This window comes from Dipodomys merriami, unplaced genomic scaffold (assembly GCF_024711535.1).
Source record: "Dipodomys merriami isolate MVZ:Mamm:240054 unplaced genomic scaffold, mDipMer1.0.p SCAF_1125, whole genome shotgun sequence".
Taxonomy (NCBI): Eukaryota; Metazoa; Chordata; class Mammalia; order Rodentia; family Heteromyidae; genus Dipodomys; species Dipodomys merriami.
In genome coordinates, this window is record NW_027202411.1 from 221,057 (window position 1) to 239,170 (window position 18,114).

The window sequence follows — 18,114 nt, forward strand, 5'->3', positions numbered from 1 at the left end:
TGATTGAACCAAAAAGGGGTGGAATACTTATTTTTGTGGGCACATTAGACACAAGAAGATTTCAAGGTAAAAGAAAAAAGAAAAAATTTATAGCTAAATATTTGTGATTACAGGTTCTTGGACTGGTTTTTTGGAGACAAAGATTTGCATTAGTGTTGGTCTTCATTAACATAGTTGTTGGGTTTTCGTGGCAACCAAATGAAAAGAGGAAGTTTAATGGAGTCGTTTGGACAAGTAAACTGCATGATAGAAAATAATGGAAAATAATATTTAATGAATTATTTTGAACAATTACTTTGCGAGAACAAAGAAGGAAAGATATAATTCAAAATCACTTGACTTTATTAAAAGTATGAAAATAGAGTAATGAAGAGATTGAGAGAAAAGAAGTCGGCTTTTCCTCCAGTGGAGTAATAGGTTCTTGATCTTGTTTCTTCCATTCTGTCTTCACCATCTATCAAGTGTGCCTCAGGACTGGAGTATCCATTTTAGACAAAGAGCATTCGCAGAAGAAAATATTTGTTTCCACCAACCCTGTCCACCCTTAAGGAAGAGAACAGTTGCGCAGGTGTTCCAGTAGAAAAAAAAAAAAAAGAGAAGTATGATCCGGGAGGACATAAAACCCTTGAACTTGTGAACTTGCTTGTGTGGAAACCCCTAACACTTGTTTGTTTGAAACTATAAAATCTGTGCTAATTTTGAGCTCGGGGCCTCTTAACATCACCAGTTACTGAGTGTATGGAAGACCAAGCTCAAGCTTGCAATAGACGACTGTTTGCTGTTTGCATTGATCATCGACCCTGGAGGTCTGAGAGGGAGCATCTGAAAACTGGACACTTCAGTGTGAGCCAGCAGTGTCTGGCTTGGTCGTATTGTTTTTTAATAAATAAAATCATTTATTTCCACATTTTATAGGTTTCAACTTATTGTGGTTAGTTCAAATAACATTCTCATATTGATACTATTCAATAACCAATGTTTTCCAGAGATATAATAAGACTAGGTTCTTCAATACATCTGTGAACACATGACACAATTTACATAATACCACTTACATACTTGTAGTTGTCTTAAAATGACACAGGCTTTAGGGCCAGGAGGTAATATTTATTTTTATTTCTGCATGAAACAATTTGTGACTTTTTACCAACAAACTGAAATTGACTCTTTCCTTATTTGCAAGCTAAGTTGGAAAACGTGAGGACTCTTCACTTTTCCTTATTCCTGCTCTAGAATTCAACAAATATATTCTTCAATATTTCTGGTAAGTTACATCCATTTACAGATGAGAAATGTAAGGCCAACAGTCAATAGAGTGAGTAAATAATGATAATATAATTTGTGTCTGAGCACTTCACTCCGTGTGCTTACAAGGAGAATAATTTGGTGATGGAGAGGACCAATATGAAAAGACTATGGGGAAAAAGCATACTTTGTAAATGGTTGTTTGAGGACTAGGTAACCAGTGATGAGTATTTGAAACAGGCTGGTGTGAGGAGCAAAAAAGGGGTAAATAGAAATCATATTAGTGACAGAAACTGAGAAAATCTTGATCATTCATCTTATCTAATGGGCAGGAGTAGAAGGGTAAGAAGAAAACTGAAATACTTCCACCTCTCTGGCTGGAAACTCTGTTAGTGATATTCTTATGATAAGGATTAGAGGTGGAAAAGATGGATTTAGAGGTAAAAATTCTCTGATAGTTCTAAAATTTATGTTAAACACATGCAAAGATACGTCTGTTTAGACACCATCAAAATATCCACGACCCTTAATGTGAAAAAGAATAATAAAATTGGAGGCATTATTAAAGGGAAGAGGAAAAGAAAAATTCTGACACGTGTGAACAATGTGAACAAAAGTGTGGACAAGATTGGAAGAAAGAGATAAATAAGGAAACAACAATGTAATAAAGACAGATTTATAGAAGTAAATGAAGGAAAGAATTTTCAGGAAAATATTGTAGGAAATATATTATCTAGATTTGAAAACTAAAAGGACATAGACAAGTTCAATAAGAACAGTGTTTTGGAGAAAGTCATACTGATAAAATTTTGAGATATGAATATGAAGCCATAAAATTCTAGATCCATAAATTCAACAGATCCTGTTGATTTTAATTGTTGGGACCAAATGCTTTTATCCCAACCTTAGAAGAACTATTCAGATATAACTATCATGAACTTTACTTAGAGGTATTCTGTGAATATTTTTGAAGATTTGTTTAGCCAGGATGTTACAGATAGAACTACAGCACAGACAAGCCTAATTTATTCTACAGTTCCAATGAGTGACCGATGTATCTATATCAGTTTTGGATTTTATTGAAATACCTTTAGATATGTTTGGATACCTTAAAAAATACTCTTTATAAATGTAGGACAAGTAACACCAAGTATTAGATTGAATATACAGCTTTATGGATGGACTGAAGACTCCTCGAATTGATTCTTCCTTAGAATAGAAAATGCCTTATAAATGCATAGATTATTTCTTTGTTGCTTTGTGTGTCCCTACCCAACAGTATAACCCGTGCTTTCACTGTATTTGATGTCGGTATAATTTGTGGAGGGGAAGGGGAAAAAAGAAGTCGTTTAAATAGGGATACAGGTGGACCCATTGCAACAATGAGAAGTACAATTCGTTATGTCGAAAACGAACGTTACATCTTTGGTGGGGTGGCAGGGAGGATTGGGTGGGGGGATGGGGGGAAGACGGGAATGGATGGGAAGGGGAAACAAAGGAGGATGCTACAATTCTTGATAAGAAATGTATTCATTACCTTGCCCATGTAATTGTAACCCCTCTGCGCAGTATTTTCACAATAAAAAAAAATGCTTCAATAGTCATTGACACATCCTAACTGCCATATACTCTTTTTAAGTCTAGTTCTTGTTAGGGATATCTCCATGCTGAAATAACCCTGTCAATCAACCTGCCACAAATTCTTATATGTGGGAAGGGTTCTTATAAACTTCAAGCTTTTATTGAATGGGAGAGTTCAGACATTACCCTGACCACTAAGGTTAAATGCCTAAAAATATAAAATATTGTGCTTTAATGCCTTTCTTTCATTTTCTCATACATATTGTCGAGTAGTGAAGGATTCTGATGTAACAATAATACAATGGTGACTTGTATTAACACAACATCTAGGATCTAGTGTTAATTCGGATACTTACAAATTAGCTCCAAATTTTGTGGATATTTATATTTCTCCTGGGCAAACTAACGAGCTCCAAGGAAATGTCCCTAAGGAGCCTTTCAATTGTAATATCACTGTTTGTCTCAAAATGCTTTAAATTCTACACACTCTCATGTGGGCATAGGGTCACATCGTGGAACTTTTCTCCTCAGAGAGTGAGTACTACCCTATTGCTTAACATGGACAATGTACCCTCATACATAGACTGGGCGTGCGCAAAGAAGAAGTGGTAGTTGAACAATTTTCTTAGCAGTTTTTACAGATAAAATTGAAGTAGAGCAACTATGAACTCAAAAGGAATGTGCAAAGAAGACAAAGGCACAAAGTATAATGTGCCAAGAAATGCTGCAATATAATTTCAAATTATGCTCTCAGGTGTGAGGGTGTGTTCAAAGTACAGCTTCAGACAATGTACTTACATATCTTGGGAGAAAAACTGCTTTAAACTATTGTGGGATAATTGTCTAAGTAGAAGCCCCTAACTCTGACTCCAATCAATCACAACATCATCAACTGAGGGACTATTTTCCAAGAGCAAAGTGAGAAAAAGAGGGCTCATTTCAGTTAGTGTTCAGGTTGAAGCAATGGCAATCACATAAATTTTCTAATAAGTCTTCATTTATTTTGGAGCATTAAAGTAGGTAAAAGCCAAGTAAATATTTTGCTTGTACCTAAATTAAGTGGGATGTATTCTATTTGTCTCTCTTTAACTTGAAAGTTACAGATTATGTCTTTTTATATTCTATCGGGACAATGATTTGCTGTCAGTTATTATTTTCTCTTCTTTTGCCCTTCCACTTACAAAATTATTATTTAAAGAGACATACTTGTCCTTACATTTCTAAATTCTTCAAAATTATCTGAACTACTTCATACTTCTGGCAGCCTCCTATATCTTTCTCAAGGGAAATATTTATGTTACTACCATTTTTATCCTCTATGATATTGGATATCTTCCTGCCTAATTCAGTGCGAGATATACATTTGAGTCATCCAGATATCTCAACACTCGTACCACCATAACATCCTATCTTACTGAGAAATCATGCTTTTAGAATGTCTGGCGAAGTGGCATCTCTCATTTTTGAGTGACCCTAAGTGATAATTACAAGTAGTCATGTTTTAAACCAATATGCCACTCAGTAGATGAACGAATTGACAAAATGTGGTTTATGTATGCACAGTGGAATTTTATGCTTCCAATTCATATGGAAATGGAAAGCCTTGGAAAAATCAAACTAAGTAAAATAAACAAGACGCAAAGAAACAGATTCCGTGGTTTCCTCATTTGTAATAAGTAGGAAATGTGTAGGATAGTACTAGCAGTTAAGCAGAATTGCTCAATAACTATGTATGTATGATAATATAAGATGATGATGAGCAAAATGAACTTCTGTATATGGAAGCAGAGTTTTACTTTGTGGTTGTTGTTTTTAATGTACTATGTGATTTCTTTTTTCTTTTGTGTTTTCCCTTTGGTTTTTCCCCTGTTATATTTGATTTCAGTATCCTGTGTATTTTATATACATTTATCTTAATTTGGCAAGGGAAGAGGAACAACGAAATGGCGAGACAAAGAACAAAGGGCAAACCAAAGCAATAGCAATACACACAAGACAACATGTTGGAAATATACATTACAACTTGTGAGGGGTATTTGAATGAAGGAAAACTGTGAGAAAAAATGAGGGAGCTGGTAAAAAGTTCAACATGTTATGTATTTACTACCTTACAATTACTGCAACACCTTCTACATATCACCTTGACAATAAAATTAAATTAAAAATGAGCTGCATAAAATATAATTTCACTGTATTGTTATATTAAATATTATACGATATGTATAACCTTTTTAAAAAATGTACATTTTGGCTGCTAATTTGAATTAATTACCCCTTTCTTTATTAGAGGGTCATCAACTTGAATATTATCAAACTATACAATATTTTCAGAATATACTGGCCATTATTGTGAAAAAAATATTTTAGTATTGTCTCATACTATAACAAAAATAGTTCAATTCTGTTGAAACTCCAACTTTTAAAACGGAATAATTGTTAAGAGGACAGAGTATATGTGTTCTTCAACATTCCTATGACTACTAACATCTCATCTTCAAATTCTGAACATGCCATACTAGAGACATTTATTTAATTCTGCAATAGGTGCAGTTTTCAATGGGGCGTTACATATTTAAATTCAACAGAAAAAATAGCCACAGTCTGGTAGAAGGTAAAATTATGAAGTATCTATAATAATTCCTCAAGAGTAAATATTTGTTCATCAATGTAAGCTATTATTTCTATGACCATCAATCCCAAATTTTTATGCCATAAAGTCATCCTAGCCCAACAATTTCCAACGTGTAAGGTGCACCTTAAAATTCCTTAAATTCACATCATGAAAGTGTATAATTTTGTAAAAAAAAATACTACACTTCTGCTAATGTGATGCCCTTCGTATTGTGGAAAGAACACTACACTAAACTTTGCTGCATCATTTTCCACCCAGTGTCATTCTTGAGATCAGAAAACTTGCAAATAATATTTATAGTTATATATTTTATCTATCATAGATATTCAGGCGATCTGAATGTCTGAATATTAAGATCTGAAGAGTATTGTTCAAAGCCCACCTAGGCAGGAAGTTTCTTTAGATTATTATCTCCAATAAACTGCTCACGAAAATCCTGACGCAATTGGCACTGAGGTTCAAGTGGTAAAATAACAACCTTGAGCAAAAACAGGCTCAGGGGCAGTGGCCAGGCCTACAAGTTAAGCCCTGGGACAAACCCAACAAGAAAAACAAAATAAAAACAAACCCTAAGCCTAGCATTTTTCTCATTGTATACAGAGGTATATAATTTAGGAAATTTCTTCCTGTGTTATGTATAGGTAGAAGAAAAAAGGTGTCACACATTTACTCTCTTCATACCATGTTAAACCAGAATCTCAAAAAATTGCTCTTCATCTAAATTTATAAATTAATAGCATCAATTTGTTGGCAACTTTGTCTAGATTATTCACATTATTATGAACTGTTGGAATTAACTATTAACTAAGTTCTAATTATACCTCACTTGAAAGAATATTTTAGGCAAATAGAATGCCAGATTCATTAGTGAATTTGTAAATTAAATCTTCTACTTAAAAAGAATTTTGTAGTAACTTATAGAATATTAAAATACAAACAAAAATATTCATTTGAAATCTAAATTCTAATTTAGCCAGGTCTAAAAACTCCTACATTAAATGAACTTTCTTATTTCTCTAGGCTTAAGCTTTTGTAATCCGTCATCATTTCCTTGGACTCTAACAGATTGATGCATACTTTTTCAAGTTTTTGGTTGGGAATCATGAGCTCCTTTGCATCTAGTAATCTTCTGTTTTGAAGAGAACATTTAGAACACAACTGAGGATTATATTTGAGTTGCATTTCAATAGGAAACTTGACTTCTCAAAACATAATGACAAAATTAGCCCAAACTTCCAACTGTGTATTCCTTTCTTGTTTACTTTTTATTCCTTTCTTGGTTTGTTTTATTGAGACAAAATTATACTATCTAGTCCAGTGAATGTATCACTATATAATTGCACTCTTTATTCACCTGTCTTAGTCGGAGTGCTAGAATTCCTGGTTTGTATCACATTGTTGTACAATAGTTTTTTTAAATTTAATCTAGATACAGACAATCAATTCTTAACTTCTCCATTAATATTTTCCACTAGTCTGATGGCTCAGACAGTTCATGTACTATTTTCAAAGATGTTCTAACATTTGACACAGGATATGAACATTTTCAGATGCACCTGAAGGGGTCTCTGTTTTATTCCTCCCTGGATCCGATCCCTTTATTAATGATGACTTGATTTTCTTACTATCTCTGTTCCCACCTATGTAATATTTTCAAGTTTTGGGGGGAAATTTCACTTGAGTATTTTCTAATATTGAAAATTATCTCTTGATTGTAGTCTTATAGGACATATTTTCTATTATTTTCTAACTTTTCTACACAATATGAGAATTTTTTCATATGTGTGTTTGAATACATAAGTGCCTCTGTGTATATGTGCGTGTTTGTATGTATATATGTATGCAAAAACCTCAAGCTCTTATTCAACAATCTTGCTCATAACTAGTATTCCATCACTTGTGCCATTCTTCCAGTGCATCTTTTGGCTAGTTAATTATAGATATTGTCTCAAGAATGTTCAGCCCAGACGGGATGCAAACTGAACTTCCCAGACTCCTTTACATTCTTAGGTTTTATTTCTCCAGGAGTATCAACTTTTGAACTACAAACATTTTTGTAGCTGCGGCCCAGATTTTTGACTCCAGTTCATATAAAGATAGATGAACATACACATTACATATGCTGAGTGTACCCTCTTTGAAATGTGATCCTAAGGAGGGTGCTAGTGGCTCACACCTGTAATCCTAGCTAATCAGGAGGCTGAGATCTGAGGATTGCAGTTCAAATCCAGCATGAGTAGGACAGTTTCTGAGGCACTTATCACTAATTACCCACCAGAAAACTGGAAGTGGTGCTGTGGCTCAAGAGGTAGAGCACAAGCTTTGAGCTGAAGAGTAGAGGGACAGTGCCCAGGCCCGGAGTTCAGGCCCCACTACCATCAAAAAAAAAAAAAGTAAAGAAAAAGAAATGTGATTTTAGCCACCAGTTCATTGCTAGTATAATTCCTGTTCTCTCAACATTGCTTTTTCTTATCAGTTAAGTCCATGGTCTTATATCTGACTGGCATGGAACCAGAATTATTCTTCCATTGTACTTTTTACAAATTTGCATGATTAGCTACCATGATTTAAAGCTAGTAGCAGAAAGAGAGTGGCTTCATTCTTCATGTTCTACTTAGGAGTAATGCTTTATCTATATCACTCCCATAGGTCTACATACTGGCCTTGGCTTTATTATTTCAACGCTGTCTTATTTGCAGAGATTTCTATAGTGTATTGAACCATTATACTTAAACACAGAACTTCTCTTTCTCCTATTCCTGTTGTTTCTCCTTCAGTTAACTTATGTACACTTGGTTAATAATGCACAACACAAACACTGACAAAAATGTTTCTGAGAACCTTCTTCCCACTTAAAATTGGTCTTAATTTACAGAGCACTTAGGAAATTTGAACTTAATGTACTCCAGGATAATGTTTTTTTTATGTTATTGTGAAAATGGTGGACAGAGGTGTTAGAGTTACATAAGTAAGTTAATGAATACATTATCTAACAAACATTGTTTCCTCCTCTTTTGTTTTTCCCCTGCCATCCCTTTTCTCCCCACCGCCCCAACTCTCCCCTCCCATCCCCAACTTGTAAGTTCATTTTCAACATAGTGTCTTGTTCATGTCATTGTAACAATGTGACATAGTCTATACTTCTTTCAGCATTTTATTTCCCTTCCCCTCCCCACATTAGAAAAATGTATATGCAAGTTGCAGCACACCGACCTCGAATACAGTGGAAACGGGTTATACCATGGAGGAAGAAAATAGAAGAGAAACAAAAAAATTCACATAATACATGGTAGATACATTAAAAACAATACCAAGAAAGAAAAAACAATTTGTGTTCGTATTTGAGGTTCATTTCAGTTCTCATTGTCTTATACAGCCATATGTACGTGGATATAGTTTATAAGCCATGTAATTTCCATATTTTCTCATTAATAAGTTGTCTCTGAAACACGTGTTACCTTGTGTCCAAAGATGTCTTTGTGTTATTTCAATGAAGCCAGAAATCATTCATTTTGCCTGGAGCAATACCGTAGATTGTTACTGGAAGTAAGTGGAAGGAACCTTTACAGGAAGTAGAAACAATCCAGGAGAGAAATTGAACATAGAGAAATGACAAAGTTCAAGTTAATTTGTGCTCTCATTTTTACTGTACAAGAAAATAATCCAAGGCTTGAAGGAAACTCTGCCCCTAACTTTTTCGAGGGCGCACTTTAGTCATAAAACTTTTCTGTAAACTTCTAGTTTAGAGTATTACAAAAGGAAACAATATGCCATTTGAAGGCAAACATAGAAAAAAAGGAAATAACATAGTTTTACAATGTACTACTACAAAGAAACAAAGACATGGAGGATCTAAAATGTCTTATGCATGGATATTTACCTCCTGAGATGATTGTCTTGATGCAAAATTCAGATATCCATTCCTTTATTCTGGTCCTGAGTTAGCCATATCAATAAGGATTCCAAAAAGCAGGATCCAGTGAGTATGATCAGCAAAAGGATCCTCTTTTCAAAACAGTGCTTTAAGGATGGGCCCAAAGAAATATGTGGGGGTTTTTTGTTTGCTTGTTTGTTTCTTTAGTTTGTGCTGCTTCTGGGGCTTGAACTCAGAGCCTGGACCCTGTCCCTAACAATTGTCTTTCCACCCACCTGCCCCCAAAGCTAGTACACAACTGCTTGAGCCAAAAGTCCACTTCAGGATTTTTTGGTGTTTAATTAGAGATAAGAATATGACAGATTCTCCTGCCTGGGTGGCTTTGAACTGAGATAGTAAGAAAGCTAAGTGACATCAACTATATGGACTTCTCTTTTGAACCAAGAAATATTAGATGAATTTTATGATAAAGGTAATATTTGACAATTTTTACAAAAGAGAATATGTGCAGCAAAGAAGCCATAACTTAAATAACTCAGCAAAAGTAGGTGCACTGAGTCATATTGGAAAAATTTTTCTGCTTGGGAAGATTATTATTGACTTCGTAGTATATTTTGGGGAAACTTAAAGTATATTTCACATTTTTGTTGGTCGTGGGGATTGAACTCTGATCCTGGGCACTGTCCCTCAGCTCTTCAGATAAAGTTGGGTGCTCTGCCACTTTAGTTACAGCACCACTTTCGGGTCTCTGGTATCTAATTGAAGATCAGTGTCTCATGTACTTTCCTGACCAGGCTAACTTTGCACCACATTCCTCTGGTCTCAATCTCCTGAGTAGCTAGGATAACAGGCATGAGCCACCAGCACCCGGCTCATATTTGCATTTATGTGCACTTAATGAAACTGTAGACAAATAATGGAAATTTGAATCAAATGATGACATTGAAGCATTTAAGAAAATTCGAGGTAGCAATAAATATGTCATCTTTTTCCATGTTGTTACATTAAAGACTCATAAGCTATTGGACTCTTATTTTAGCATCCACTGAGGTCTGCATCAGTGGACTTAATATAAATAATTGTTAGTAGAGAAATAGTGAAAGACTGAGATTTTTAGAAAGCAAAGAAGACCAGATATGAAAGAACAACACAGAATTACATAAAACTTATCTCACAGAGATTAAGAACTAGCCTAAGTGATTTAGAATGCTAAAGGCCATGAGGAATAAGGCGACTTAATAACTAGTTCTTTAGTAACCAAATATGGTTCCCTAGAACAGTTTCTGGTATAATTTAGTTATTATTATCATTTATTTCTTCCATATGGATTTATTCCTTCGCTTCTATCACAACTATTAATTAGCTGGTGCCTTTTTGGTGCCAAAACTGACCAAAAAGATTTCCAAATCTCACTTAGATTAATCCTCAACAGATATCTAAGCATATTCTTGACATTAATTTCTGTGACCTACCTAACAAAACGTTTTGTTTATTTTTATCAACACTGTCATCTAATATAGGTAAAGTACATGAATTAAGAACAATTGTTAGGCCATAGTTGGAAGTAGCAATTTTATATTCAAAATATAGGTACTTTATTTGACATTTACTAGCTAAATGAATTTTTTGCCAGTCCTGGGGCTTGAACTCAGGGCCAGGGAACACTTCCTGAGAATTTTATTTTCTTTCTTTTTTTTTTTTTTGCTTGAGGCTAGCACTCTACCACTTGAGGCATGGCACCACTTCTTTTTCTGTTTACGTGGTACTGAGCAATTGAACCAAGGGTTTCATGCATGATAAGCAATCACTGTACCATGAAGCTACATTACCAGAGCCCTAAATGACTTTCTTAAGATGACATTACTTTTTCATTACATTCCTATGCATTATAATATAGCTAAGTGGTAGAAAATGAAGTGGAAAGCAATACTAAGACCAGTAAGGCTGACATTACTATCACATCACTAGAGAAGTTCAATGTAAGACCTTCAGGACTCATAGGGCTATTGCATGTGACATTATTATTTTATATTATTACATAATATTTTACATTATTATATAAAGAACCATTTACAGCCATCTCCTACATCCATAACATTCTGCTTCCACTTTCAAGTTCAAGAGCCAAAAATTTAAGTCTTTTTATTGATTGAGTGTTTTTCCAAGGAAGGAAGACAGAGGATGTGGAAGCTGATGTTGGAAAAATACGTACATTGGCTCCCAGTCCACATTTTTTGCATTTTTAAAAAGTGCTACTGATGAACTCCTACATCTACTAGACTATGCTGTCTGCACAAGAAGCAGATAAATGAAGACATTTATTCTGGTGGATAGTCATATATATTAACAAAATCCAGTTCTGGAAAAAAAGTTACTACTATAAAGTATTGTCTATAAAATGGTTTCATGTCCTAGCAGAACAAAATGTATTATTGAAATAATTACTCCAGCTTTCTTTGAGATTTTATGCTGTCTCAGAATCAAGATGTTCTCGATTTCCAGTAATCTACAAGCATAAGACATGATTTGAAGATCTCAGTAGTTTTAGAAACAAAGGTACATAATAGCTTCCTTCCTGCAGAGACAAGTGATGGCATGTATGACTGATTGTATTATAGTTATCTTCTTTTTCCTCTTTGTCTCATGTTGCATATCTTGGCATATTAGTCTGTCCTGCATCAGCTTCCTGTAGGTGAGATTTACCTCTACTCTGCAATGTCAAGATGAGTCATGTGACTTACTTCAGCTTACAAAAATGAACCAGAAGTGGTGAAAAGTTATTTCTAGGGGAAGATTTCTATCTCATTGTCTGTATCTAAAAGCTAACTTCTTTTCCCTTAGCTATAAAAATAGCATATTTCCAGAGGTAATCTTCTTTCAACTTACATACTGGAAGAATACAGCATGTGAAAATGAGGCAAAACTCAAACACAGCAAGAATAAAGCTAATATTAGAATATTATATTAAGATATTAGTTTCTTACTATTCTTGTATACCTTTATGATAGTTGACTACAGTACATCAGAATTTAAGAAATACTAAACAAGTACTAAACAAATGGATAACACTTCCTGTTTGATGTTATTACATTTTTTAATAAATAAGTATTCTCTATGTGATCACTTAAGGGGTTAGCTATTTCTATAAATGTTGTTTAATCACTCTAAAGCACTGTATCAAATATCCACAACCATTATCCAGACCTTGTGATTGAGATGAGGAAGAACAAAATATCTAGATTTCTCACTTGCCTTTTCCTCTTCTCCTTTTCCTAGTGAGAATTCTCATCCTTTCTCCAAATTCTCCTATTAATAAAGGAAGAATGAGACATTGTGGATATCAAGCAAAAGACTTCAAAGCCAGAATTTTATTCTTTCAGAAATAGATGAAGTAAATCAGAGTGACTCAAGGAAGAAGAAAAACATGATTTTTTCCCTTTCTGGCTTCAACAATAGAGTCTGAACACAAATCTAAATGTTTAATACCATTGGCTTTTGCTCATTTTTTAAAAATATAGTGTTTTAAAATAAATAATAATTTTTAAAATTAAAAAATTTCAAATATGTAGTAATTTGTTGTTTGCTTTTGGGAGGCATGAAATGACTGCATTAACATTGTGTGAATTGAGAGGCTAAATTTTATCTGAATCTAAACAAAATGAAAAAATATATGATGTTAAGATAAATAGCTTTTAGGTACATTTTCAACATGACATACACAAAGGGACATCTTTTTTCTTCTTTTCCTCTCCACACTTCAATAAGCAGTTCATGTAATTCAAATAGCTGTGTTTCTTTCAGAAATAGTTTAGACATAAAAAAGGTAGAAGAAGACAACTAGGATTGGTGGTGCATTCTTTAAAAATAGCAGTCAAATATCTATTAACCATAATTCCAAAATAATAACAATCAAATGCTCTTGAAAAGAGAAGATTTTAAGCAGAATATACAAAAAGTTATAATGCCAAAACTGCTTCAGGAGCTGCTCTCTGACACTTAAGATTTCTAGTACATGACAATGTTTTAATCAGGATTAAATGCTTTCAAGAACTAAATTTTTTCTAGTTATATTTCATTGAAGAAATATGTTGTTCAAAATTAATGAAAGGATAACAGGTTATAGTAGAAGAATGCTTATGCACTCATTGTGGTAGGCAGTAAAATACCTTCCCAAAATATCTATAGTCCCGAAATATCTAATCAATCAAATGTAGATTTACATTTTATAATGTTTGTAAAATAATCACCTTTCATTACCTAAGGAATAGAAATTTGAATAATTATCAAATGGGAAAAGTATACTCAAAAGTCCCAGCTGTAGTTAGAGGGACATCATTAGGTAAGAACCATCCGTAAGATGTAAAGATGCTACATTAGAAGATAAAAGAAAAGACAACAATCCAGATTCTGAAGTTTCTGGAAAGTGGAACAGGAAGTAAATGCCTTTTCCACTAGAATCATCTGAAAAATATTTTAGCTCTGTAGGTGGCTCAATTTTAATCTAGTGAGACTTCTTTTAGATTTTTGTCCTTTAGAACTGTAAAATGAAAATACGAATTATTCAAGCCAATTAACTTGTAGAAATATTTTACAGCAGATTTGGTTTAGTAAACTAACTCAACTACAGCCTTTCTTTGATGCAACTGCAAAGATACCACATGTCCAATTTTCTGAGAATAAGAAAAATTGCCACCAGCTTTGTACACATGTATGATCTATATACTACTAAGGGTCTTGCATTAATGAAGTCTTGAAATTCTAAATAATATTTAAATAAGAAATTACCTATCTGCATTTTCACATTTGGGGATCATTAAGTATCAAAGTTATGTAGAAGGCTAGGGTAAGAATATAGAAATGAAATCTGTCTTCTAATATTATAAAGACAATTTATGTCACTTTGATTTACAGCTTGTAAGGTAATAAAAAATAAGGTGAAACAGTAAGTCAATTTTCTATCTTTCCTAACTTTCCAACAGAATTTAGAGAATCCAGGAAAGATACAGCAATCCCAGGATGCCATAGCATGTTATAGGATCACTTGATGGTGAAAAAGAAGTTAACAAAAATGCATCCCCTGGAACAATGTGAAAGAAAATCTATGCCAACAGATTGTGATATAGCTAGAAAATAATTTCCACTATGCTAAGTCTTTGATATTTTAGGTTTGTTTACATAGAAACTTTCCTCTCTTAGGAAATGACTCTTTATTAATACCCAAGTGTTTGCAGCTTGTAACACAGAAACAAATAATGCTTCTAAATATAAACAAGCATGATACTAAGAGTAACCAAGGCTACTTGCATTGCTATAGCTGATAAAGAAGAATAATCTTGGGGAATAGTCCAAAAATCTTGAAATATTTCATACCTTTCCTCTTCTTCAACACGAGAAGTCCTAGTCTAGATATGTAAAATTTTAATAAAGGATTTTTATATTTCTTATTGTTCACCATAACCATTATTTTATAGACAAATGTTTACTGCTTTGGCTTAGGTGTTTTCTTGCTTTTGGGTGTTGTTCTCTATTATTTTGGCAACTACACAGAAAAACAAGATAAATCAATTTTGCTAATTTTGGATTGTTCAAAGTCAAGCTATCTTCAGTTTTCTGTTCCCTTCTTCACTGCTAATTAAAGTGTAATTATTGCTCTTTAAATGATAACAAAAATGTGATACTTTAACATATATTCTCATTGAAACTGGTGATTACAGGAGTGTGTGCAATTGTTTTATAATTGTTTTCAAATATTTCCTTGTCTATTTTCATTATTGCCTTTGTTCCTGTCTTTTAACCAGGAACACAAGGTTACACAAAAGATCTTACTAAGGAAAAGGTTTTAGGCAGAAAAAAATAGATGTATAATTAAAGGTTTCATCTCTTAAGAGACTGAAAAGCTCAAAAGACATTTTGTTATTAGTGGTACGGTTAAGATGACTTGAATATTTTGTTTCTTAAACTAAGTGAAATGCATGTACAATGTTACACTTGTTCAAAAAAATGATTATGGTTTATTCTTTTTTGCTTCAATGAGATGAAATCTCTAACAATGTTGGAGGGCATATTTATTTTAAGGTAAAAGGATTAATGATAGAAAGCCAAGGGAAATTCCTAAACAGCACTGCCTATCACATATCAGTTAATTATAATTATGGCATATAAGCATATAAACACACAAATATGAATTGAGTGAGAAATGTGAGATTTACACAATTATTCAATGACTACTAATATCAGAAAACAATTCTTTACATTTATATAAACTATTATATCTAGTGAGGGTTTAAACATTTTTATAACATATATTTTAACATTTATGCCAAAATATTTGTTTATTTGTAACTGTTTATTTTTAGTTTTTGTCAATCATGAAGCTTGAAATATTGACTTGGACAATGTCCGCCAAGTCTTCAGCTCAATACTAGTGCTCTACCACTTGAGCCACAGCCAATTTTCTGGTCGGTCATTGGAGATAAGAGTCTCACTGACTTTCTTGCCTAGGCTGGATTTGAAATGAAGTATGGAGTGGTAATCCCATTCATTTATATGTTGTTTAATGATCAAGCTACATCATATCCGTTAATTTCGGCATGTAACATTTCTTTATAGTGAGAATGCTCATAAACTTATCTTTTGGCTATGATGAAATATGTATTCTTAAGTATAATCACTTTGCTTCATTTTTTTTTTAGTTTCACAGTCTTTTTTTGTCTTTTTTTAAAATTTTATTCCATTTTATTTGTGAACAGAGGGGTCACAATTACATGGGCAGGATTATGCGCATATTTCCTACCAAGCATTGCAGCCTCCTCCCTTGGTTTACCCTTCACATCCCCTCCCAGCCTCCCCCCTCCCCCCAATCCCAATCCCTCTCCTTCCCCGCCTTCCTCCGCCCCCCTGCACCGACACTGCAAAGCTCGTTTGGACATAACAACCTGTATTTCTCATTGTTGCAACAGGTCAACCTGTATCCTTAAACAACTGTTTTTTCCCCATCTCCTCCTCAAGTTATAATGACATCAAATATAGTGAAAGCAGGGGTTATACTGTGGGGGAGAGACATACAAAGCAACAAAGAGATAATCTTATAAAGCGTGAGGAAGCTACTCAAAAACTGATACAGGATTTCCATGAACAACTTGAGAATACTCAAAGAGAAAGGGAAGAATGGCGTGAGCATGCTGAGAACACTCAAAGAGAACTGCAGGAATCCCAGGAAAGGGAGGAAAGAGAACTACAGGAATCCCACAAACGGGAGGAAGCTAATCAAATAGTAATACAGGAATTGAGAGACCAGGTAGAGAATACACAAAGATCACTAAAGGCATCCATGGGATCCATTAACAAAGAGCTGAAGGAAGTCAGGGAGACCACAAAGGGAATGCTGAATGGAACCCAACAGAAGAATTGGGAGTCTAAAGAAACCATAACCAATCAACTAAGTGATTTGAGAACAAACACTGAACAAAAAATTAAGGAAGTAAAGAAATTCATACAAGACATAAAACAGAGCTTCAACAAAGAACTTGAAGCCATCAAAGCTGACCAATTAGAAGGTAAAGAGATAAAAAACAAAGTAGAGAGCCTTTGCTTCTTTTAGTATAAAATTAATATATTTACTTTTAGTTATGGAAGTCTGCTAATTAAAGTTATATAAAACATGAATTGTAAAGTAAAAGATATTCATAGTTCTATTACTGGTTTAAAGAAAATAATTATGCATTTTTTCAATTATATTTCTTTGGAATGTGTAATATTCATTGATTTAACTTAAAATTGATAACAATTACATTATATCAAGTAGATTCAAACTTGTATTTGAAAATTGCACACTTAACACAAATATACTTCCACTTTCTTCTAACACATAATTAAAATAACAGTATAGGAAAGTTTGGTGTTATCTGTTCATGTGTAGAATCATAGAAACTCAGGAGGCTAAGACCTGAATATTTTAGTTCAATACCAGTCCAAACAGACAAAAATGTGAAAACTTATCTCCAATTATATAGCAGGAAGCAGAAGGTGAGATGTGGCTCAAGGAATAATGTGTTATCAGCCATGAGCAAAAAGTACAACAGAGACAATTAAACATTGAGTTCCCACCCTAAAAATGGCATATACACAAAAGACAACAACAAAAAAGTAGTATGAACATCAATAATAAAGACAAAATAGTAGAAAATTTCATGAGAAATGTTGTGTAAACATCTGGAAGTCAGAAATAATTTGACAGAATTTTGAGTCATGAGAGGTAAAAGTCACAGTATAATTTCAACAATCTCATTGAAGTTATTTGTGTTAAAACCTGGCTACTGCGTAATATGTGAAAGAGCAGACTGGATTACCTGACATAGCAGATATTGCCTGTAACTATACACCATCCCACTCTGTAAAAATATAAAATCGTGCTTGTTAATTTAAAAAGAACCTCATGCTAGAGACTTTTTGGTCCATACAGAGTGGTCCTTATTTTGAGGCTTTATACCAGTGCTTTTATTATAACCACTCCTGTTTTACTCCCCTTCCCTGGTGCAGCTATAACTTACTTACTTGGCACCAAGCCACTCCCTAGAATTGGGCAAGAGCATTTGCTGATGCTCTTCCAACTTCTCTCTGTGTCTCTGGATAGCCAGACTCTTGTACATGAGATGGGTTACTTTGCTATCCAGGTGGCCTCAAACTTGAGATAAACATGTAACGGATATGTCAACATGAGTTAGTTTCAAACTATGATCTTCAGATCTGAGCCACTATGCTCAGTATTTCCAGTAAATTACTT